Here is a 26,020-nt window from a genome sequence, read left to right as displayed (position 1 = left end):
ACCCCACTGGTGCTCTACTGGGGCCAGCGAGAGGTTGGCTAGCCAGGGAGGGACCATAGGAGGGACCGTGAGAGGGCTCCAGGACATGTCTGGCCCATCTCACTCAGTCCTGATCCACCAGACCCCAGCAGTAAGCTAACCTACTGGTAGAAGCATCTGTTCCCTGGTGGTTAGTGCATGTCATAGCAAGAGGTTGAGCAGGCTTGTTATATCATTAGCACTTTAGGTTTGGATTGGTTGAACAGATGATTTGATGACTGGACACCTAGCATTATATATATATATATGATTGTATAAGACTAGAGGCCTTTTGCAGGAAGATTCCTGCAAGAATAAGGCTTTCTCAGGCCTATTCCTGCAAGAATAGGGCTTCCTTCTCTGCCGCCTCACCTGCTTTTTTCCTGTCTACGCTGTCTCTCTTGCTTCTCCACAGCTTAGCTCCTTTGTGTAGCACTTGGCTTCCTTCTATGCTGTCTTCAGTCTTGTTCTGCACCTGGATATGCAAATTAACCACCATATTGGTTGGGTTAATTTGCATACCCACTCCTGATTGGCTGGTGGGCATGGCATGCAGGCTTAGCAGAGGTATGTTCAATTTGCATGTTTCTCTTTTATTAGATAGGATGTTGGTTAGATTCTCTAGGAAATAATAGTTACAGACTTTAATGGCAGTTAATGGCTTTAATCTCAATGGCTAAGAAAGTAAATGACACATTTCTAATTAATTATTCTTACTGCTTGAGTAATGTAACTATTTAGCTTCCTTAAGGGAATATTTAAATTAATTGACTAACTCTAATATGAATTATGTGTTTTAATTTGTTTAAGGTTTTAAAAATATCTTAACTGCATGTGCCAATGCAATAATTAAAATATTAGCTTTTTACTGAAATTCTCTAAATATAAGATGTCTAAAAATAGAGTGGAGGTGGATTGGACAGTCTGCATATTAGGAGTTGGAATAAAAACATCTCAGTGAAGCCAAAATACGGCAACCAATATATTCTGTTATAAAAATATTTTAGATGAGTTCAGTTTTTATGAAAACTGTCTGAATTTGAAATGAATAGAAGAAGCTCTCTGTTTATTCACAGGCCAGTAATAATAATACCTGCAGCACAAAGCTCCTTTCAGAAGCCGGGCTCTGCAAAGTGGGGGGAAGAGATATCACATGGTTATGTCTGAGGTATTAACCTTCACCTTGATAATGCTTGTCAAGGAGCACACCACCAGAAGAGCCTTTTCAGGAAACTCATTTTAACTGTCCACTAGAGGCTGTAATGAGACCAACAATGTCATTTTAGACCAACCCTGGGTTTAAACTATAGCAATTATTTTTAAATGAAAAAAAAAGATGTAAAGCGAGTAAGAGTGAACAGTAGTAGTAGTTCTTTTTAAGTAGCCATGTATATGTATATGGTATTTCAAAGTGTGAGGAAAAAAAAAAATATTGCCCGGGCTCTACACCTTCCTAGTTAGCATGCTTATTTTTATTTCCATAGCACATTGGTTCTACAATACAGTTGCTTAAAAGCTGACACATTTATCTTGGTGAGTCTATATCTTGCTTCGGTTGGTGACTAACCGCTAGTTTATAAGTAAACTCAGCCAAAAGGTTTCTCAAATAAAAGCTTACAGTCAAAAGTGGTGGCTTTTAGAGAAACTTTTTTGGATACTTGGTTCGAAGCACCTGAAGGAGGACATATGCTGCCTGACACCTACTGGTCCTCCAGGATTATTTGCAGCAAGGGGGGTGCCATAGGAAGCTCCTTTTAGCATGAATGTGCCTTCTCTTGCTCCAAGTGCCACACCTGTGGGCAAGATGAACCCCCCTCAACCTCCACCCAAGAAGATTCCTTCTCATGGAGCTAATACCGGTGGAAGGATCAGGCATGGGAGGCAGCGGGTTGAGAACTGCACTTACAAATCGAGCCCAGAGGAAGTTCTTCAGCGTGGATGCACCCAGAACTGCCCTCTGATGCTCGGTTTGCTTTCTCCGTCTCCTACACTGGCTACCTCATTTCCGATTAAATCAATGATTGCGAATTAGCTGCGCTAATGAGTACGGGGTCCTCCTGGAGGACTAGAGCTAGGTAGTTCCATACCCACAGCAGGTTTCCGGACTTGCAGGAAGAGAAAGGAGGTAAGGGAGGCCCCCAGCTTTCCCAGGCGGTCAAGGTGAGGCTGCGTGTGCAGTCGGGGCACCCTTAAAACTTTCTAGAGTTGCACGCAAAGGCTCTCCCCACAGCCGGGCGGTGGTCTGGGTTCCGGATCGCCGAAGCTAAACCCGTAGGAGGTGAAAGTGCGCGTGGACCGCCGTCTGCCCGGGCTGTAAGCTTCTCCCCGGCACGCCCGGGACGAAGGGCACGTAGGGATCGGCGTGGCTGCCTTCCCTCCTCCCGGGGCGCTCTGCTGCCTCCGCGCTGGAGATTTCTCCGGGGTGCCTGAGTTGCACCCCGCTGTCGCTGCGCTGCCTCCTCCCGAGGTGCCAGGACTCCGGGAGGCGCGCGAGGACGACCGGTCACCGCTGCGATTACCTCATCGCCTCCGCTCCCCGCCCCTTTCCCAAACCTGAAAGGACGGTCCCCTCCGGCCACGTCTCCCCTCGCGCTCCCGCCCCCCGGTTCCTAATGAGTCTCCGGGAACCGTGCCCGCCCCCCGGAGGGCCTCCGCGCCGGGCCGCGCGCTCCGAAGGGTTTAAGGGCGCGGGGCCGCCGCTCGCCCTGCGCTCGCCGGGCTCCAGCCGCGGGCCCCGCTGCCGCCCGAGGCTGCCCCCCCCACCCCCACCCCGCCCTCCCGTCGGATCCTGGAGCTGCGGCGGCGGCAGCCAACTGCTCCATATTTGGCTTCTATTACACATTTACATACTGGAGCGAGCGAGCGAGCTAGCTAGCGAGCGCGAGAGAGCGCGAGGGAGGGAGGAGGGAGGAGGGAGGGGAGGGAGTGGGGGGAGGAGGAGGAGGAGGAGAGAGCGGAGTATACCGCAGACATCATTTCTACTACAGTGGCGGAGCCGGAGCCGTGCAGGACCTGTTTCACTGCGGGGGGATCCAAAACAAGCCCCTGGGAGCAGCCGCCAGAGCCACCGCCGCAGCAAGACACTGTTTCTCTCCCTCTGCCCCCCCTTCCCCACGCCACCCCAGATCCATTTACACTTTACAGTAAGTGGCGATTTTTTCTCTCTCTCTCTCCTCTAATTCTGTCTCTCCCCCTCCCCCATCCCCTTCTCCCTCCCCCGATTTAGATGAAGATTTTCCCCCCCCCCCCACCTCCCACCTCTCCCGACCCCGGCCCTCCTGAGAGGGGCCAGAGCAACAACCAGCAAACAAATCCCAAACCCCGAAAGGCAGCTCGGAAAACAGCTTGAAGAGGAAAGAAGGAAATCGACGCAGCGTGTTGTGTTGTTTGTGTGTGTGTGTGTGTGTGTGTACACACAACCTTCCCCGGCTCCAGCCTCCCGGGCCGGCTGCCCGCTCCGGGCGCGGGGACGGCCAGCAGGGGGCTGCGGGGGCAGGTGGGCGCCTGCCGGGCGAGGGGGCGCGCCCGGGCTGGGGGTGCAGGCCGGAGAGCGGCGGCGGCGGCACCCCGCTCGGGCGGCCGCTGGTCGGGTGCGAATGCGGAGAGTCATATCCTCCTCCCCGGAGGAGGGGTAAAGGGAGGAGGCGGCGGCGGCCGGGGTCGCGCTGCCCGCTCCTCCCGCCGACCCCTCCCCACCGTTCTCCCCGAAGGGAGCGGTGGGGGCTGGCGGGCTGACGGAGGGCTGGGCTGCTCCGCCAGTGGCCGCCCGGCCTCGGTGCCCCGGACGCGGGTCTCCGGGGAGCCGGCATCGCCGGGCGCGCGGCTGTGGACCCGGCGGGGTCGGCGGCGCCGGCAGCAGGAGCTCCGCCGGGGCCGCGGAGGGCTGGGCGCCGGGCGCGGGGCCGGGTGCGCGGCCGGAGCGGCGCCGGCGGCCCGGCCGGTGCGGCCGCTTCCTGCTCCCGAGCAGCCGCCGCGCCGCCCGGAGCCGGGAGCCGGGAGCGCCCAGCCCGGCCCGCGCCCCCGCCCGCGCCGGCGGCAGGAGCGGAGGAGCGGCGGGCACTGCCCTGCCCGCGCCGGGACTGAGCGGCGGCGCGGCTGCTGGGCGGGTGAATGAAGACGGGAGGAGGGGAGCGGCGGCGGAGGCGCTGCGGGGACCGGGATGCACCCGGGAGCCCCTCCACTCCGCGCTCGGGGCCGGCGGGAGCCCCGGCAACTCGCGCGGCCGCGCCGCCTCCTACGCGTTCGTTGCGCGGCGCAGGCCGGCCCCGCGGGGGGCAGGGAAGGGGCCGCCGGGCGGAGCGAGAGGTGAGGAGGCGGCGGAGCGCGGCGGGAGTGTGAGCGGCCGCGCGTGTGAGTGCGTGTGTGTGTGTGTGTATGTGTGTGTGTGTATGTGTGCGTGCATGTGTGTGTGTGTACCCGCGGGCGGTGGGGGAGCCTGGGGGCCGGGGCGCTGGGGAGGGGGCCCGGGGAGCCACTTGGCGGACTCTGCTGCGCCCGACCCCTCCGCAGCCTCCCTCCGCCCTCAGGCCGTCGGCCCCGGTGCTTTCATTTTATTTCCGACCTCGTAGGGGGCTGGCTGGAAGGGGGGAAGCCATCCAGGTTTTCTAGGGAGATCGAACCAGGACCTGGGTTGGGGGTGGGAGTAGGGTGGTGGTGGAGATCCTGCCAGAAAACAACAACAACCAAACAAAAAATCAGTTTCTAAGGACTGTGGAGTTCGGCTCAAGCCTGCAGCGGCTCTTGTTTTGTTTTGCTTTCTTTTAGCATATAATCCTACAGATAAGAGGGTAATATAAATACTTGGGAAGACTGGGAAATTGCTGAAGAGTAGTAAGGGCAAGGAAAAAAAAAAAAAGCCAGTCGGAAGCTGGTTATATAATGCGCGATGTGGCTAAGGGGAACGGCAAGCTATTTTTATTTTGTTTACCGTATGCTGTGCAGTAGGGACTCCTCCAAACTGCTTCTGCCCCCGAAGGGATTCTTAACTTCCCCGTGAGAGCCACAGGACACAGTTAGCAAAATCCTAAGACCCCCATTGCACCCACAGAATCAAAACTAATGCCTTGGAGTGGCATACTCCCTTGCACATCCAGTCCTGTATGCACGGGAATGTGTGTATGCAAATAAGTTCTCCTTTGGCAACCTAGTAGTCACAGCTCAATGACATTTGCGTTTTATAATGCAGGGTGTTCTTAATATTTAAACATCGTCCTTACACGTCGCACACAGCAGAGGGTAGTTATTTGATGGTTATTTTTAGGCTCAGCTAGTTACTTTTCAATGCTGTTAGCTAAGCCATTTCTGTTTGGATTTCTGAGGAGCCTTGCAGTTCCTAGAAGCCACTGTTAAAGCCCACCTTGTGGTTTATTGGGAGGGCGAAGGAAGTTTGATACTTGAGTTTAGGGATTTGGTTTTTTTTTTTGCTTTGTTTTTGTGGAATGAAACGCCTGCCTGGGGGAAGCACCAGAGAGGAGGATGAGAAAATTCTGCACATGAACTCCTGGAAAGGATTGCACCATAACGGCTAGTGCTGTGGCATTTAATCTCCTCCGACTGCCCTCTAGCCATGCATGCTTCAGTCAGTATTTTAACAGCTCCACAGATAATTGGGCTTCAGTGCCCCCTTCTACATAAAGCAGAAGCTGAAGTCTCCCCTGAACCTCCTCCTGCCTGCCTGTCTTTCTCCTCTTGTAGATATGGTCAGTGGTGTAGGTTTTCGGAGCACTTACTCCAACCCCATCACTCATGTAATTAGATCAGGCTGCCATGGCAACAGGCAGTGTTCCTCCTCCATTCAGGTGGGTTTGTTTTGCGCCTGGTCTATTCCAAGTGTTTTTATGCACAGTATTTGTGCTGCCCAAGCCAGACGAGAGAGAGACTTCACTATTTCAATTGCGCCTTCATTTGGATGGGAGACACTGAATGAGTCTTATCCATACTCTTCTAAAGGAGACCAGCAAGCTGTTCTCGCTGGATGCAGTATGTAAATGCCTCTCCCAGACATTGAAAGGAGCCCCACAGTCCTGCTGGTGTTTATTGTGAACAGATCAACAAGTATTTGGTACTTGTTAGAAACCTTTCAGAGCTGACTGAAGCAACATTTCTTTTCCTTCTGGTGCCAGTGGCCTTGCAGGCATTAACCCTTGCAAGGCGGAAGTGCTTGCCCTTTAGAACCTAAGTTACCAGTCATGACTGGTTTTCTAAAGGGTTTTACTCAGGGGAAGTGATTTATTTGGGAAAGTTATCCCCACTGTCACATTTTAAAACTTTACAGCCATCATAATAGCAAAAAACGGGACTGACAGCAGGCAGCCATTCTGAATGTATTGATTCTTCATTTGGATCTTTTTGGCCATGATCTTTAATCTGTGATAGTAAGTTAAAAGGTTTTTGATTCAGGAAAGAGATCATATAGGCCTGTAGCTGGTAGACTGATAATGTGTCCTGCTTTTGCACAATAAACAACCTCTGCTCTATTTTGGGATATAATTTAATGAGCATTTAGTAATTTAGACAGCAGCAGTCCACTCTTTGTATTAGGGCACCACCTCATTAAACCTGTTAAGCAAAGACAAATAATAATGCTTCAAAAAAAGAAAAGGAAATTAGCTTTGGTTGTGGAAACTCTGTGTTGCTCGGGGCAATCCAAATAAAGGGAAGTATTTTAGTAACCTTGATATTCGAAAGTAAAAATAATTGAAATCACGCCTTGATTTAGTCCTGACCCTGCCACCAGTCCCCAAGCTAAATTGGTAAGTAAATCCCTCGCCCCTCTCCCGGGCCCAGAGGTGGGGATGTGGGATTACCAGTTTCTACTAGTGAGTTTATGTGTTTGGTAACTAGATTGTGGCCTACTCAGATTAAGCATTGCAGTGGTTAAAACGAGCTACCTGTTATATAGGAGGTAAACAGATGGGAAGTAAGGATATAAAATAAGTTACCAAAGTGTAAGTTTTACACAACACCTTGGAGGTCCTGGATGATACTTTGCAACTCACAGAAAATCGTTTTTTCTTGCCCTGAAATGTGAACGTGTGTTTTTGAATGCATAAAGTCATGCTAAAGTAAGGATGAGAAATGTACCTGATTGGAAACTGCGGAAGTTAATATTTTTCTCTCTGAATTTCGTTTTAAGAGGGTTTGGTAAACAGAAGTGGTACTTTATCAGAAATATTTTAAATTGGCTTCAGGGCTTCTGAATTGTCTTTTATTAGAGAAAGGTTAAAAAAAACCTCTTCAGCCATGAGATTATACATCAAAGGCCTGTAGATGGCCCTGTGTTTCAATATACCTTACTCAGTTGCTTTGGGAGTCCTGGGAAAGGTCAGCCTCAAGAGATTATTAAGATGCTAGTGAACATATTTCTGTGAGTCCTGTTTTTGTTGTCATTACAGAGTTTAAGGACTCACATTCCTTTTGTATAATGTGCCTTTATTTTTTTTTCCATTCTGAAATGTCAAGTGGATTTTACTTTGGCACTTAACTTCAATGGCGGTTTGATGACTAACATATTGTGATACCGGCTCCCTTTGTTTCCTCGTAGAAGTTAGTCAATAAACATATTTTACAGAACTAGGTAAATGTAGGAGTGAATGTTCATTCTTTAAATCATAGTTGTTTTGAAAGTAATAACATAGTTTAGGTTCCGGAGAGCTTAAATACCTGCATATGTAAAGTGACATAGTGCCACAAGACAAAATATAATTTTTAGGGATGAGATAATTTTATTTCTGTTGATTTGTATTTTCAGAATAATTCAATAATTTGAATGGTTGGCTTCTGTGAGAGATTTATATGTGTGAAGTTTAATTGCTTTAAAGAACAGATTTAGTACAGGTCATACTCCCAGTCATCAGAAGCGGCCCTCCTTATTTTGTTAAAAGCATTGAAAATAACAAATCATCTAAGAATACCAATAGAGAAGTAATTTCTGTTTTAAGGCATTACATACAGGACTGCCCTTTTTCTTCTTAAGAATGAGGTTGGAGAGCAATTGAAATTATGCTGTTCACATTTTAGATTCATTAAATTCAGTTTAATAAAATATTCATTCAAAAATTCTTTAAGAGAGGATATAATAATGAGTATACTGAGTGCTAGTTTTAGAGACTATTTTTAAATGTTGGCTGAAAGAGTTGTAATTGGATATATACATATATAATGCATATATAAATTTATATATATATGCTTATATATCCTATAATTTTAATATGTGCTTAAAATTATAGGAGCAATAAAAAGATTTAGATATTCCTGGTGGGTCTCTCAGTTGGTTAACATGTTGTCCCCATGTATCAAGGTTGCAGGTTTGATGCCTGGTCAGGGAACATACAAGAATCAACCAACGAGTGATAAATAAGTGGAACAACAAGTCAATGGTTCCTCTCTCTCTCAATCTCTCTCTCTCTCTCTCTCTCTCTCTCTCTCTCTCTTCTCTCTTCTCTCTTCTCTCTTTATCTAAAATCAATCAATAAAAATTAAAAAGTGATTTAGCAAATAATTGTTATTTGTGAAAACAGTTCTTTAAAACCCCTTATTTCATAATTTATGTATTTTTTGTCTTTTATCACTGTATATATTTTATAATCCTTATAAATCTGAACTTTTCAAGTTAATGTACAATAAATATTTATATTATACATTACCATCACTAATATGCTAAAACATGTTTAGAAATGTTATAGATAAAAAAGCAATGAGCATTATATTTCCTTTGACATGTTTGATGTTAGCAGAAATGTTTCATTGATTTTTCTATAACTTTTAATGCATCCAATTTGTGGAGTAATGAAAATGCAATGATAATTGCCATAATGTAAGCAAAAATTGTATCCTACCTAAAAATTACTTTTTAGAAAATTCATTGTAGTGTAATCAGAGTTTGAGACTTAAGGGGACAGAGGCTCTCCTGATTATGGTGTTTTGCTTCAGGCTAAGAGGAACGCTTCCCGCCCCCCCTTCTTTGGTGCTCTTTAATATGACATGTTTTGAGGGAGTCATTTAGCAGAAGTTTTTAATGATAATTGACACTGCTGCCAACCCAGAAGCATTTATGCGTCTAGCATTCAAAGAAAGTGTGTTTTTTTTTGTTTTATTTATTTTTTTTGTCACTGTATATGGTAGTTTTTCTTTTATTGCACCCTGAGCTTTGGCCTACTCTCTCCGAAGTATTTATAGTATCTCCCCTGTTTACATTATTTACCTATTATCTCCTCTTTATTGACCAACGTATAAATATAATTTAGGCCATCTTTCTTACTAATATTCCATTATTAGTGGTATTTTGTTAGGTTGCTCTGCTTTTAAATATTAAATATTGCATGTTTAGTGTCTATATTGTATAAAACAGTTAATAGATTATTTTCTTTTATATTGCTTGTATTATTTTGCTTTGAATCCATTCATTCTTGCTCTTGTGTATTCTGTGTTTCTTCCCTTTAAAAGAATATAGCAAGTTATGTTAACTTTCTTAATTACTTTAACTGGAGTACCAATACACATACTTTTTAAGTATGTAGGCATACCAACGAGAAAGTAAACTAATTATTTTATAGCATTTGCATCATGTTTGACTGTTCTCTGCACTTCAGCAGAATAGGAGGAGACTGTAATTTGGACTCTGTAAAACCTTATCTGTCAGGTGATATGTAAATGGGGTTGTATGTACACACATTGATATACTGGCAAACACCCTCATAATTGTTAGCTCAGAAAGCAAGCTGCCTGCAAATCTGCAGTACCTGCACCTTGTTCAAAAATGGTTATTCAGTATTCTGATGCTTCATTTGACATTACTAGACAAAATCAAGACTCCTCCCCTTAAAACAATTACTGAATAAGAGTAAATAGAATTTTGTGATCATCTGTTTAATTTGGCCACTGTTTAAATTTGTAACCCAACAAGCTTTTTCGTAGAGGGATAGTGTCTTCAAAGACGGTTTAGTCTGGAACAGTTTACCTTCTTTTTCTGTACTCACAGATTACACCTGGTTAAAACCAAGGACTGGAAATCGAACTTCTTTTGCTTATAAGTCCCAAGCATGCAATAATAGATGCTTAAAAAAATTCTTGGTGAATGGATTAGTTAGAAGTAAGAATACTTTGGCAACTATTCATTACTTCGAAAAGTGTTGGAAAGCTATTGAAATTATTTTTCTTTCCAGCTGGGTTGTGCTCTTAAAAATAGTGAGTGTGTATGGATGAAAATAATCATGACTACTGAGATGTGTTGCCATGCACCCAAGGATAATTGGCTCACTACCTGTTTACAGATTATTCACATTGGAGATCATATTCATAGCTCCAGAATAGTTTCTTTCTGACTCCCAATATAATCCTCGGCTTTCTCCTTCCTACTGTTACCTGGCATGGGCTTAGGAAGCCCAAGCTAAATTTAAAATCAGCCTAAACAAGCGTGCAGATCAGTTCAAATAATCAAAGACTAGAAATCAGTCCAGTGATGAATAGTTTGGGAATATTTAATAATAACTGTGCTGCTGATTCTGTAATGTGGAGTTACCAGTATTTAAACATATTATTTTAATAGATGGGGCTGAAAACTGTGTTAGCAGATCAAGTCCTCAACTTCTTCCATTTCTATGCATAGGTGTTTACCTCACAAAAACTACAAGCACCAAGCTCCCTGATGGAAAGGTATATGGAAGATTCATTCATCCCCCTTTTCATCCATCCATTCACACATTCACTCATTCATCACACAGAAGAAAATGTTTACTTAACCATGTGCAAGGCATTGTGGCAAAATGAAAATGAAATAGACATATATTTAATAATGAGATGCTTTAAAATTTAGTGGAAAGTCTAGTGACTGTGTATTCTTTTAAATTTTTTTTCTGCCTGTGCTACATTTTTTTTTTTATCCCATTAGACTGGTATGCTAATAACTGTGCTTTTTTATGATTGTTCCTTAAGTTGCATGATGATAGTAATATATGCCACATTAAAATTAGGCTTTGGCTCAATTATTATTTGACCCATATTCATTTTCACCTGATATTGTGCTTATCAGCATGTGTTGATAAGATGATTGGTTAGAATCATTAGAGAAAAGAATGACAGTGCTTGGCTCAAATGAGGAGACCACTCTCTAAATTTGATTTGAGGGGGTGACCTTTTTGTATGTTGGCCTCCCTCTGAGGCCCCCGTTGAGTAAAACCAGACCTGCTTTTTGAGCTGGCTGGTATCTGGGTGATTCTCTTGAAACAAAATGCAAAATTTGGTGTTCTTAGGAGTGAAGATTTCAGTAGATAGACACTTAAGTGGAATTACTTTTTAAAACAATATGTTCTGCTTTTCATTTTGATTTCCTCTTCTGCCCTTCCTCTTCTGGACCATTGCAGGAGCATCGTGCAGCAAGTCACCAAGGTGGTCTATTCAGGCTGCAGACTCCTTTGTCATCCTTGTACAGCACACTCCTCCTCAGCCGCTACAGAGAAGTGCGCTACACATCAGGTGAGAGTTTTGTGATGCTGGCGAGTTCCCGTCTGAAGGTAGAGTCTGGCCTGGAAAAATCGCCTGCTAGCTCTGCTTTAGCACTTTGTGGACTGTTTAACATAATTATCTTTGCAAACATATTGTGTTAGAAATAGAGAGATTGCTAAGAAAGTTTTTATAAAAATTGGGTTTTTGGTTTCATTTATTTGGCTAATGAAGAAGTTAACATTTGATTTTGTGATGATTGACCATTGTGTGTTGGGCTCGAGCCTGATCATTTTAATTGTCACCTTTACTTAATGAAATGAGAATGCACAGTTTTCATGTTTTAGGTTTTTTTTGTTGTTGTTGTTGTAGAGTGCAACATGTGCAAGAGGCCTCTTTGTTCAGTGGCAACCAGTATTTGTTGAATCTTGAATTTCTCTGTGTCTGTCTGGATTTTACAACTTCCTGATTTCCTCACGTACAGTACATTTTTCTGGCGTGGAAAGTCATGCAGACACCAGTGTATGCAGGGTTGGTGACTCATGCTTCTCTGTTGAAGAGGGAAGAGAATACTGCCTAAGGGGAGTCGGGAGAGATGGAAGTTAGGCACAAGTTGGGGCAACAAGGGTTTGGGAACACTGGTGTACGCAACCCAAGGCAATTATGAAATAGATTCCCTGTTTCTGTTTGCCTTGGGAGCGGTCCTGCTGGAAGCTGAGGAAATAGACTAATCCAGAGGTTCCTAAGCCTGGCTGCGCAACAGAATCACCTGGGAGCTTAAAAAAAATAGAATTTGGAACTCAACCCTAGGCCTATTGAATAGAAATGAACCTTCATGGTCTCTTGGAATCAGACAGAAGCTCCACAGGCTTGGGAACTGCTGGGATGGGTGGTCTCCAGGCAGCTCTTCCTGAGTACCATTCTACTTCCTTACATGGTGAATTGCAAAGTCTACCTTTTATCAAGCTTCACAAATAAAAATAAGGATTTTCAACTAGTTTGTTACAAGATGGACATTTGCTTTACCAAAATGTTCATCTTGAAAGTGATTTTCCAGTTTTCTTTAAATAAAGAGCTTCCCTCTCTTTAAGATCCAGTTTTTAAGTTACTTATACATTCTGTGGTATCTGAGATAAGAGCATGGGGTTCTGGGACCAGCCTGTCTGGCTTTACATCAAGAGCAGCCACTGTGACCTTGGACCATCCTATAACACTTTGATGCCTCAGTGTCTTTGTCTTGAAAATGGAGATAATGTTAGATCTTTATCCTCCGGCTGCTGTGAGGATGGAATGAAATAATAGACATGTATGGGGTAGGATAATGCCTGGCATATGGTTTATGATCTGTGAACATCGAGTAACTTCTGTCTGGACAGGGTGATTTTGATATTCTTGTATCGTGATGGTGCTCCCAACCACGTATGACTAGGAACCAGTAAACATGCCTATACCTTGGTCTTTGGACCAACCCTGTAGACATTTGCAGCTCTGCAAAACAAATGAGACTTACTGTTTTTCTGAATTTTGTGTTCATCCAACTCTATTACTGGGACAGGATTCACATGTATTGTTTTCACATTGTTGTAAGATGAACTGATGAGTTGCATGCACATAATAAGTTATTTGTGATTTGTGTAAAAACAAACAAAAAACCAGAGCGATTGAAGGGCTGTGTCCCAGAAAGGATAGTCAGAGAAGTCTGTTGGGGGGAGGGGAGCAGAGGAGAGAGGAAGTTATCACATTATATCCTTATAGAGTTTGAAACTGGGTACTTGGCATTTTATTGGCTGTGGATTAGGGAAATGGTCTGTGAAAGGAATTAGGATAACCCTGCAGTTACATGCAAAGGTAAGCTGCTTTTGTTGTTGTTGCTGTTGTTAATCCTCACCCAAGGATATTTCCCATTGATTTTTAGAGAGAATAGAAGGGAGGGGGGAAACAGAGAAACATCCTTTGGTTGCCTCTGCATTTAGTCAGACCAGGGTGGGGGATGAGCCTGTAACTGAGGTTTGTGCCCTTGACCAGAATTGAACTCTGGACCCTTCAGTCTTCGGGTTAACACTCTATCCACTGAGCCAAACCAGCTAGGGCCAAAGATAAACTCCTTAAGATCCTTCTTAAGGTCTCTGTCACCTGAATAAAAAATGGTGAGATGCCTCACTGTTACTTTATTTCTTAGGGATGTTATCCATTTTTACAATTATATGCTAGGCAGAAAATCCTCACATTTAAGCTTTTTAAGGAAGTAGTTTAATTGAATATGTGGTTAATATATGTGCAATTAAAAAAACTTGTGGTATTTAAGAGACTTTTATTGTGAAAATTCAGGCATCAGAAAGTCATATCTCTTGGTCAATATGTGCAAACTTATTGAGATGATACTGATGCTTTTACATTATATTAATATTAAGCAAGTCTACTAGTAAGTGTCTCACAAATATTTGTATTGTATTATTGACAAAGTAGTGCAGAGTCACCTTGAATTCCAAGAGCTGACATTTTCTGCGACTGCATTTAAAGTAAACTAATAAAGCATTATTTAAACATTTCGCATAAATAATGTCCTTGTTAGAGTCTTCACAATTGATGGCTAAATGTGGGCAGGGAAATCATGTCATTCATGTTGTACTCTGTTATATTCACTAAGGTTTTTCTAAAACCTAGATTACAGTATCCCTGGTTCTAGTTATTTTGCAAATAAGATAGGGTTATAGGAAAGTTGTGGCATAACTTGTTCACAGGCACTTTCTCTATTAAGAAATGATTCATTCATATATTCACTGTGTATTTTTTTTAAACTACTACACGGTGCTGTGGGCATGAAAGTGAGTAACAGCCACCCAAAAAGAGGTTATACTCTATGTGTTCTTTGTGGTCAGGTAGGTGAAAGAAGAAATGCTTGGAAAAAACTAAGACAAACCAGAATGGGGTGGTTGTACTTCCTGGGGTACGTTCTAACTCAGAAGGAATTCAGAAGAATGATGCTGAGTAGGATGATGAGGAAAGGCTGAGGAGGAGGGATCGTCTGAGTTCAACTCTGAAGGCTGGTGAGCATTTCTGTGGGTAGAGACGGATAGAGCTGGAGGAAGACCATTGAAGTGGCTGGGATGTGACAAGGAGCGCATGGTATGTGACTGACAAGGCCCCTTTGGCGGAAGCACAGGTGCTGGTGGACATCTGAGTTGCTGGAGCCCAGCAGACAGTACAGGGTGTGGGAATAAAATCGCTGACAGGTCAGATCTGGAGATAAATTTGGAGGAGTCCTTGGCATAAAAGTGATCTTGGAAATTGGGCTTCGAGTCTTGTGTTTGGCAGCAGGTTTGACAGGCAGAAGGGGACGACTGTACATCAGGGGTGACATCAGCTGGTGCAGAATGCATAGAGAGAAGGTGAGAGGCAGGGAAGAGAAGCTGGAATGTAGGAGCGGCACAGCCTTTGTGTGCTTCCTCTTTAAGACCTGGGGTGGAGGGCGGGCGGGTGGAGAAGTGGGGATGATGCACAGATGGGTAATAGAGGGTCTGCCATGGAATCGCAAGCACTTTGGAATCTCAGCTCAATGAAATCTTATTGAAATCTTTATTCCTTTAAGACCTTTAAAAAAGAAAAGAGAAACATGAGCTAATTTTAGCCAAATCTATTATATGTATGTATGAAAATGAATGTTGCTTTTGAAATTCTGTGCATGCATTATCTCTTGTCATTTAAACAAACCATCCTTCTGTTTTCCTCTAAACAGTTATATTAAGACTATTTTCAGTGAAGACCCGTACATAGTAACAACAATTCCAGCATTTCCTTTGATCTTTCCCACCGTTGATTCATTCATTTCACGTGATATGCGTAAATCCCATTGTGCCACCTACTTGACTCTGGAGCAATTGTTCATTTTTGTGGCAATTCATTTACTGTACTTAGATAAATCACATTAATATGGATGTGTTTTATAACTTTAGAGGCTTTTCCAGAGGCTTTAGTCTTTATATGGGCTCTTTTTAAATGTCTCTCTCTCTCACACACACACACACACACACACACACACCACACACACACACACCACACGGCACAGCTTTCTGAACAGTTTGGCTTCCCATTTATACTTATAGAAAAGAAAAAAGAAAAAAAAAAGCAGGATTAGTGAGCCTTGACTTTGGAGTGGGTGAAAACTACTTGGCTCAAAATGACGGGGAAAGCTGGAAATTATCTGGTTACACTGCTGTTAGTGGGCAGTCTGTTTTAATATAGTTAAAGAAAATTTGAAGGTTATTTAAGTGTTTGTTGTGTGTGTGTGTGTGTGTGTGTTTGTTTGTTTTTCTATATTTGTTTAGATGAGCTGTTTGTATTCCCCTAAATAGCTCAGAATGAGGCAATGACTTATCTACCTCTCACAAAAGGTAGGAAAGTTAGGATGGGGGTGAGAGGAATAGAAAACACAATTCCAGGGGCAGGTCTCTGCAGATATTTAATAAGCATCTATGTGTGAGAGGCTTTATGCCCGTTGGGCCTAAAAGAAATTTAGAGATGATCAGTAGTTCTTACTTACTATGTATTAACTCATTTAATCCTCACTGTGGTCTTCTGAGGTAGGCACTATTATTATCTCCGTTCCATGGGTGGGGAAACTGAGGAACGGAGGCAATAAGCGACTTGGTCAAGGTTGACCAGCTCTAGTGCTAACATCTTTACTGCTGCATGCATTGTCTCTGAAGGCCTAAGCCCGGTCCATAGATGCTTACAGTAGAGCCCAGAAGGCAAGGTATGCCCAGGAGTGATATTTAAACAGTTATAACTGAGGCACAGCATACTCTCAGAGGCCAGGATCAGGAAAGGCAACGAGCCTTCCCTTTTAATGCTTGCCTGTCCGTTCCGAGTTGTGTACGGGCTGTCTTTGTGGTGTTTTCTTTCACGCTTTCTCGTATTCCTACACATCTTCAATAATTATTAATTGCAGAAAGTGATGACTGTGGCAATATGCTTATCTGTGTTTGGGCTCTGAATGTTTGACATCAAGAGTCCCTGTGAGATGATGAACTTTTGACTCTTCAAAGAACTTCACTGGGTCATTGCTCAGCTTGCAAGATTTGGCAGATAGGAACTATTTATCTCTCCAGTTTGATAGGCAGTGGGGTGGTGCTAAATGCAAGCTCTAAGAACAAAATGTGCATGAAAAGAGGTCATGCTTTGGTGGGGGTGGCTGTCAGGCGGCTCAGATCTACTCTACCCCCTGTGCCCACCCCTCTCAGACTCTCATTTTCTCTCCTTCACTAGACCAGTGGATGAATCGTAACCAACTCATGCCAGAAGGATAAAGAAAGATCACTTTGCTCCTAGCCTGCTTAGAGAGGCCAGTTTGTCTCTCTTACACTGAATGAAATTTACCAAGAATTTTATTTTTAAAGAAGGTCTTTAGAGCAACGTCTCTCACTTTGTAGATACACAGAACAGAGAGGACTTGGGACTTTATCTCTGTGCCCTAGCCTGGCAGTCCCAGCCTCCATCCCAGCTGTAATTGTATGTGATGCATTTTTATTTACAGATTACGAGGCTCTGACTGTGGCATATGACTAACCGGGAAGCTCCTCCCTACAACAGTTGTATGTCATCTGCTTCAGAGAACTAATTGCTTGGCAATTCCCCTTTGGTAATTCCCTCTTTATTTTCTGATGAGTTACTTAACAGTGATGGGCTTGTTGAACAGAGTGTTGAGTTTAATGTGTGCTCCAGAAACTCCTGTAGGCCTGGGGAGGGGAGAGAGAGGGGATATGGTTTTCAAATTCTGTTTAGCTTTACTGAGGGAACACTGAAACCATTATATGACCTGTTAATATTTCACTCAATACTAGGTTAAACACTGAGCCATTTTGCAAGAGAAATCAAAACCAGGCTTCTTTTTTTAAATGTGCCCCTGTGCATTTGAAAATTGTTAAAAAGGAATTTAATATTTATAGAATGTTTAATGCTCATTTAAAAATGTGATTTAGAATGGGGTAGCTTTCCAGTATTCCAGTCTCCTGCAGAGTGAACATGGTGTGCTGGGAAGCAGCTGGACTGGTGGTTTGGACACTGAGTTTCTGTTTCCTGCTCTGCTGCAGAGTGACTTAGGCCACTCACTCTCCTTTGCTGGGCCTCAGTTTCCCATCTACAAAATGAGAGCTAGCTGGGTGAAATGACCTCCCAGGCTTCTTCTATCCTAACACTGTGCAGTTCCATGAATAGGTTTTATTGTAATTCTTCTTGGCTCCCCCAAGACCTTTGCTCTGTCAAACATCATTTGCTGTTGTTTGACTTTGTTAGGTCTTGTATTTAATTATAATTTACATTTTAGCTATTATTGTGTCATTATTTATAGAGTAAGTCTTAAGTGGTGCCTAAAATCATTTGTCACCCCATCTATATTAGTTTCATTCCTTAATCCTCCCTCTGTTCCTTTTTACTGTTGTTGCTACCATTGCCCCAAACAACATCCATTTCTGGAGAGAGAACACGTTGTAATTGGAAGGAATCTTTCAGCTAATTGTGGAGTGATCTTTTTGCAAGGAGAGTGCAGGAGCTCTGCCCTTCTTTGTGGCAGTATCAAGGGTGATATCCTGCTTCTCGTTGGCAAGTAGAAATCCTTTTGGCGTCGTTTGGTTTTACCTGTAGGTGCAGCTTTGAGTGTCAAGGAAATTTCTTTTTTTCTTCTGCATCAATTTTTGCAATTAGTGTGGGCAGCATTACCTTGTCTTACTGCTTAATATATAAGCAGTCTGTACTGATATCACTTGATCCATTGCAATTTGGATAGCTCTTTAGGCGGCTAGTGTAAATACAAGCAGTGCCATATAAGAGTGGTTTCATAGGCACAGAGAAAGGGGAGAGGCAGTGTTCATGGTGGTTAAACTGAGGGCTCTGATAATGGGGAGATGGAGGTGAGAATTCTGGCCCCGGCCCCTGAGTTGTGTGGTTTAAGCTTCATTGCTTAAATCTGTGATCCTCAGTTTCCTCATCTGTAAAATGAGGATGATGACATCTATCCTCCTGGATTGTATGAAGGATCAAATGAGCATTCAGTATGTATTGTATGTAGTCAGATCTCAATACATAATTCTAAAAAATGAAAGACAAAAAGGGGGAGAAGACATAGCCCTTCAGAGCTGGGGGGAAAATCCCAAGAACAAAGGAAAGAACTGTGCTTTGGAGTTATTCCAGGTGTGGGGAGCCCCTCAGAGCCTGTCCTGGCCAGGGTTTGAATCCCAAATGGACCTTTGGAACTTGGGAAAGCCTAGACACCCTGTACTGCTCTGGCCGTGACCTTCTCCGCAGGTCGATCTGCTCCACAGAAGAGTCTGTTCACTACTACATGATTGCTAGAAACATTACATGTTAAACATCTGTTGCCTATACATTACAGCAATAAAAGAAAGGCAATAAAAACAAAAGTTCACTTTGATTCCACCATCTCAGTCCATAAATCATGTTCACTTTCATGTGTTGTCTTCTGGTTCTTGACAATTTAACATGTATCTTTTTCATGTTTTGCCTTTTCCCACTTAGCATAAGCATTTGCAACCTAGACTTTTTTTTATTATTTTCTATTGATTTTTCACAGAGAGGAAGGGAGAGGGATAGACAGTTAGAAACATCGATGAGAGAGATACATCAACCAGCTGCCTCCTGCACACCCCCCACCAAGGAAGGTACATGCCCTTGACCAGAATCGAACCCAGGACCCTTGAGTCCGCAGACCGACGCTCTATCCACTGAGCAAAACCGGTTTCGGCTGCAACGTAGACTTTACCGTTATCATTTGCAAGGGCTATATAATACTTTGTAAAGTTGTTTTATGTTAATTTAAGTTTTGTATCCTTTGTGGACATTTGAGTTGTTTCTACTTGCTTACTATTATGAAACGTCTTTAAATACCTTCATACACTTTAGTATTGACCTGAGACACAAATACATAAGAAGGCTGTTACTGCGATAGAGGGGGCTTGCCCTGAATTGCTTTCTAGAAGGCTGTTACCAATTTACATGGTTACAAATGACAAATGAATGTGTCTTACTCAACCTGATTAATTGTGGGACTTACTATTTTTGGCTGATTGAATAGGCTTCTTGGTTTTAAAATTTGCATTCCTTTGATTCCTCTCCAAGATAGAACATTTCCATCTATGTTTATTTACTACCTTCCTCTTACACAATTAGCAAATGGGAGTCTTGATATTCTCATCTATGTATGTGAGTTCTTGATGAGTTCCAGATATTTCTGAAAGTCGTATTTGCTGCAGGTATTTCCCTAGCCTGATTTCCTTTTATTTTTATAATTTCCTCCCCCCCCCCCCCCGGGATTGTACCCCATGCCAACCTGGAAGGAAGACGGAAGATTGGGCAGCTCATGCCCCGCAGTAGGACGGCCTGCAGCTCGGCTTTGCTGAGAATAGTTCTCATTCTCATCTGCCCACTGCTCCCCTCCAGAACTGGGCCCCCTGGGAACCTTGGTGCTTTCTGTTGCCAAGGGCCCCCTTTCTTCCTCCCCCTGCTCTTCACTCCTTATCCTTAACCTTTACCCACCCTGGGCTGGTTTCCTAGCTGTCCAGGCCTCTGCCTGCCTTTGGGGCTCTCTGCCCTCTGCTACTGACCCATGTTTTTCTTAGGAAGCCCGGCCCCGGATGTGCTGGGAGCCTGGAAACCTCCCTCACTTGGGCCCGGAGAGATCAGTCCGGAGTTTCATGCTGCTGTAGTCAGATAGTTATCCAGGGGTCCTCTGTTGGGGTTTTCACACCTTCCACTCATTTAGTCCCCAGACTACCCTGCTGAGCATGGGCTCCTTGGGTGTGACTATCACCCATGTCACACTGGAGGGGACACTGCTGCCCTGCTTCCTTCCTGCGGTGGCTGCTCCTGAAAGCCTTTGGGTGGGGACGTTGGGAGCAGTTTCCTAGGCACTGAGCTTTGAAGAAGTCTGGTCTCAAGGCCTTAACTTGGGCTCGTGGCTTAGCTGGGCTAGGTGGTTGGGATGTGCTGTTCCTCCTAAGTGATCTGTCTAGATGTTCTGGTCCAACTCTTGTTCCTGCCCAACTCATTTTCCTCCAGGAAGCCAAAATGAATATTTCTTACATTAAACAGCTGTTTGCAACTCTGTTTGCCTCCCCCTCCGATTCTTCATGGCCCTTAGCTTAAAACCCAGAATCCTAAACCATGCTCACTAGTTTTGGGGGACTTTGGTTTCTCATTTGTTACTCCTTATTCAGTCAGATTCCATCTATTCATATAGACCATGACTTACAAAATTGTGTCTGGAGCCAGAATCTGCCCAGTGGACCACAGTGGTGGAAAAAGCTGTGGCATCTATTTGTTGGAGTAGCTTTGTGCATCACAACAGTGAACGATACTGGGGATGAATCTGTGTGAGAAGGCTGTGCCAAGGAGGAAAAAAGGTCCAATGCTCAGTGATATTTAAATTTTATAATACTGCACTTACAACCACACAGAACTCTATTATTATTAAAATTCAGTGCAGGAAAAAGTTGCTTGGTGTTTGAATGTCTAAGGCTGTCTTTCTTCTTGTTGAAAAAATTCTTGCCCTGGCGGTATGGCTCAGTTCATTGTTCCAATGCACCAGAAGGTCCCCAGTTTGATTCCTGGACAGGGCACATGCCCAGGTTGCAGACTGGATCCCCAGTAGGGGCTGTGCAAGAGGCAGCTGATAGATGTTTCTCTTTCACGTTGACATTTCTCTCTTTCCCTCTCTAAAATCAATAAAAACATATATATTTTTTAAAAGATTCCTGTTGAATTTAGGTTTCATGAGGATTCTTAGAAACAAAGCTTATCGTTCTGAGTGAATGAGTTTGAGGTTGACCTCCCTCACATCTGTTCTTTGGCCTGAATCAGTCTCCCTTAAGCACCCTTGTGACCTGCTCTCAGGTGCAGGTGAAAGTTCGCTCTGAGATCACTATCCCAGAGAGAGCATTTTATCTGGAAGAGAGTAGTAGATCCAGAGTCCTGAGCAAGATTGGGCAAATTGAAGTAAAGGACCACACGGATAGGGGAACCATTCCGAGGGGATAAGGGAGCCCTGCACCTAACCCCACCCATGAGGGGTGAGACTGGATGGGCTGGTGGGCAGTCTGACCATGGCCTCTGCGCCTCTGAGTAAGCTGGCCATTTGGCCAGTCACCTCCTCTTCCTTGCATATGAGTTCATCTAGAAGTTGCCTGTTGGTAAGTAAGGATCCCTTTTCTAGGTAGATGGTATTAATGTGTGGCGCTATGTGCTTTCTGATAGAGGTTTTGACAAATATGAAAAAGGGAGCCTGACATTAAAAACTAAGGCCTGGGCCCTTTTATAAATAAATAAATATAAATATAAGTATAAATAAATATATAAATATAAATATATATATATGTTTGATTTTTTTACAGAAAGGAAGAGAGAGGGATAGAGAGTTAGAAACATCGATGAGAGAGAATCATCCACCAGCTGCCTCTTGCATACCCCCTTCTGGGGATGTGCCCGCAACCAAGGTACATGCCCTTGACCTGAATCAAACCTGGGACCCTTCAGTCCGCAGGCTGATGCTCTATCCACTGAGCCAAACCGGTTTTGGCGGCCTGGGCCCTTTGTCTGCAGCAGTGCCTGGTGGGAAGTGCCCCAAAGTCTTTTCTGCCTAGCTCGGGTCTGGCAAGTTCCCTGTGTGGACAGAAAGGACTCTGAATTAATTTTGTTTTGATTATGCTTCCCCTTTCCGGGGTTCCATTTCCACTGCACCCCTGGAGTTGCCTCGGTCACTGGTGCTCAGACCGCTGAGAAAGATGACCCCCAAGTTGTAGTTTTTTGGGGGAGACAGCCTTTATATAAGGAGCTGGGAAAAGAATGTTTACCTCTGGCCGCAGCCTCTGGTACCTGACTTGACATTATTCATAGGATTAGCAGGTGTTTTCTTTTTCTTGAGAAAAATATGGTGATACATCTAAGCCTGCATTTTGGTGTTTTATCTTGGATTTTCTGTTCTGTGGGAGCCTCTGCAACCCTCTGTGCCTTTCTCTACTCTTCAGAAGGAACTGGTCGTCTTTTTCACCCATCTCAGTTCTAACAAACAGCACTATTTTAACCATCTGTGCACAGTGCACACAGATGCGAAAGGCCGGTAGACTACTTTGGTTTTGCCCTCTCCCAGCAAGCCTTAGATCCATTTCAATCATCCTGGAAGTGAGAGGAGGCCAGTGTGTGTAGGAAGCACCATTAAAGTGAGGATAACATTTTTGCATGCGACCTTGAAACATGGGTTTTGCAGTAGTATGTGAGCTTCTCCAAGCAAAATTCTGCAAATCACAGTTCATGTCATCCTTAAGTCCTGGAGAGAGGGTTGTATCTATGGAAATGAGCAAACGCTAGCTGTTTGCTATTCTGCTGTGCAGAGAACATTTGAAGACTTGACTGATCTCAGAGTTTCTATCTCTAAATGGTATGTACTTTTGACTCTTTGCCCTGAAGTCTCAAGAAATGATTTCTTTAAAGACTTTTTTTTTTTTTTAACTTTCCCATTTTAAACGTTCAAGGTCTTCAGAGACTTCGCTGGGATGAAAGTCCTGTCCTTTCCTGTTTCTCTGTAGGCCTGCCCTTTTCTTGCAGCCTGAGCCTCTGATTTAGTAAATACAGCCTTCCAACCACTGTCATTAGACCCTGCGCAGTGGCTGGTGTGTCGTGGGACAACCTCCGCCAATAGCAGCACGTCACACAGGTCAGAGCCTGGATAAACCGTTTCACTGGGCAGTCATGACTCCTGAGAAGTCTGTACTTTTCATTTTCTGAAACCCAAGAGGTTGATCGATTTGCTGGGTTCTGGTGTGCTGAGCACATGGAGCCTGCGCTGTGACCCCAGCTTTCTGACCTGCAGTTCAGCTCCCCTCTCCATCACCGGGGCAGGCACGACACAGCAAGAATTATGCCATTGTGCCTCTGAATGTGTAGGCTGAAAAGATATAACTTTGCTTAATTAAATTGGCCCACTGGAGGAGCAATTTTGAGATGGCGCCTGAAAGGTGAAGAAGTGCATCGTACTGTAGTCCTTAGTTACCCCTTGAAACTTTCATTATACATGTAGGCAGTAGGTGTTTTTGTGGTGCCTAAGCCTGAACTTGATGGATGGGTAGAGAGTGTTTTCCCTTTTGCAGCCACCGCACCTTTAGTGTTGAGCTGCTGGAACTAGATTTCCTTTAATGCACCAGTGTCAGCAAGGTTAAAAACACCGGGAAATCAAATTGATCTTGTATATGGAATCTTGCAATCTGATACCCTCTTCTCTGAGAAGCCCTTTCCCATGTGGATCATTTTTATGTCTGTAGGTCCCTACTGTCTTTCTGTTGGATGTTATAGATGAGGGTAGTGGGAGCCATCCAGCTACCTGTTCATCAGATTTATGCCTCCTGGGCTGCAGGAGCCAGTGCAGGACACTAAGTGACGAGTATCTACTATCCCACAACGTCTAGCAGCTAATCTTTTGATAAAAACAGTGTCCGTCTCTTGTTGCCAGAAGCTTGCACACTAGTAATAATGGTTATGAAGTCTTCTCTTTCTTTGCAGAAGCTGACGACCCTGCTGCTAGTTTCAGAAATACTTAGAACGACTCACTTTTAGACTGCACTAAATCTAGATTTTCTTCGTGGAAGCCTCTTGGTGACTCTACAAATGAGACAAAGGCCATCTCTCTTTCAGGCATCTCCCCCTCCCCTTCCCGATCTCTTTACATGCTTTTTTCCTAGGAGTCAAAGTGCTGCAGCCTGGCAGGGGGGTTTGGTTTAGTGCTGGAGTAGCTAAGGATGTTTCTCTCTAACAGGTCACAGAGAGTGCTGGTGGACATCCCTTCTTGCCCCAAGATCTTCATTGGAAGTCCACGGGACTTGGTGTCTTTGCTGTTCAAAGCATATATGAACTCATCAGGAGGCATAATGCACCACCATTTTATTCTGGGCCACCCTAAAGGATGACACCCAGCTCCCGAGACCTCCTCTTGGACAACATCCCTGAGCACCTGTGTTTTAGCTCTCCCGTTGTCTGGAATCTGTTTCCAACGGATTTAGATCTGGCTCAGGCTTCGTCACTAAATGGCCAGGACAGTGTTGACTGTTCTGCTTGATCAGCTTGCTGTCACACACCTTTTGTCCCTTTCAGAGCAGCAACTCCCTCTTGAGCTCTGGTTGAGTCCTTACGCAGATAGGCTAGAAAACAGGCACCGGTCCTTTCTTTCCATCTTGGCGTTTGCCCATAGGCACAGTCCTGGGATGACCTGGAGTAGACCCAGTTGGAGGATAAATGCGTCTTGCTCAGACTTGTTCAAGCTAGTTCTAGCCTGTCTCACACCTCAGAACTAGCTTTTTAAATACTCAAGTGATTGCTTTTGGGTAGGAATGTGTGGATTGTTGGATTGGAATGAGTTTCTCCCTGGATTTCTAGTGTTTACATAAGTAGTTATAAAAAACATTCTATCACTGATTTAAATAGCAGGGCTTGTTTTAAAAAGTTACAGGTGCTTGGTGATGGTACAGAATAAAAATGTAGTGTTGTGTTTTTTTTGTTGTTTTTTTTTTTTTTTTTTAAATTTACAAGTTGTAACACAACCAAAAGGTGTATATTAATATTTGTCAGGAAAGGGTCAAAACTGAAAATTTGCAACAAAGACAAACCAGAATAGAACAAATGCAAACAGAAACTGAAAAATATATGCCCCTTGTTGGGAGTTCAGCCCATGGAATGTTATGTAGGACAAAAGGAATGGAAGAGATATTTCAGTAACATTTTGTTCTCTGTCAAAAACCTTCTGAAATATAAATCTGCTGTGTATTGGAGAATGGATACAGCAATTGATTCAAGTTGAATAGCTTTCATTTAAGTTGAATATCTCACAGAAAGCAGTTCTTGTTCTGACAACCATATTTTTGCTTTCTTTGACTTAAGGAAAATTGAATTCATGTTTACATATCTTATGAGATTGTTTTATGGACAAAGACCCAGAGTCAAATCCCATTCCTGCACAGTGGCTATTGTTACAGCGAATAGAAACATTTCTAAATGAAATGAAAACATTTCTAAGCCATGGTCTGTGGCCCATAGAAATAATTCCAGGTTGGTGTTATGAAACCAACTGTAAATAATTCAGATATAAATGTGTTTTTATTTTTATTTTTCTTAAATATATTTTATTGATTTTTTACAGAGAGGAAGAGAGAGGAATAGAGAGTTAGAAACATCAATGAGAGAGAAACATCGACCAGCTGCCTCCTGCACACCTCCTACTGGGGACGTGCCTGCAACCAAGGTACATGCCCTTGACCAGAATGGAACCTGGAACCTTTCAGTCCGCAGGCCGATGCTCTATCCACTGAGCCAAACCAGTTAGGGCCATAAATGTGATTTAAAAAAAATTATGGTTTTTTTTTTTTTTGTTTGTTTGTTTTATATAACTTATGTTCTCTTGCAAGCACACATACCCATACATATACTTCACCTGTTTGCATAGTAGAGAAGGAAGAAATGAATATGCACAATAGGAGTCAACTTAATTTTGAATTTTCTGGAATTGATCAAC

The 26,020-nt window shown here is 43.8% G+C and overlaps 1 protein-coding gene across 8 annotated transcripts in view; it reads left to right on the top strand.

The window, feature by feature from the left end:
* Positions 1–2,954: 2,954 nt before the first annotated feature.
* ATXN1 (ataxin 1) overlaps positions 2,955–26,020 on the top strand; it is a 419,543-nt gene continuing 396,477 nt past the window's right edge. For 5 of the 8 annotated variants that reach the window (XM_036448062.2, XM_036448065.2, XM_036448059.2 and 2 more), the window contains exons 1-2: positions 2,955–3,161; positions 11,379–11,490. The gene's annotated coding sequence lies outside the window, so the exon portion shown is untranslated. Of the gene's footprint in view, positions 3,162–4,185; positions 4,324–7,479; positions 7,564–10,624; positions 10,672–11,378; positions 11,491–26,020 lie in introns of those variants that run through there. The other 3 variants (XM_036448061.2, XM_036448063.2, XM_036448064.2) reach the window with 3 other exon arrangements.

The sequence above is a fragment of the Pipistrellus kuhlii genome, unplaced genomic scaffold (genome assembly GCF_014108245.1).
Source record: "Pipistrellus kuhlii isolate mPipKuh1 unplaced genomic scaffold, mPipKuh1.p scaffold_m20_p_2, whole genome shotgun sequence".
Lineage (NCBI taxonomy): Eukaryota > Metazoa > Chordata > Mammalia > Chiroptera > Vespertilionidae > Pipistrellus > Pipistrellus kuhlii.
Note: the sequence above shows the minus strand (reverse complement) of the source record. Positions and strands in the feature narration are given on the sequence as shown.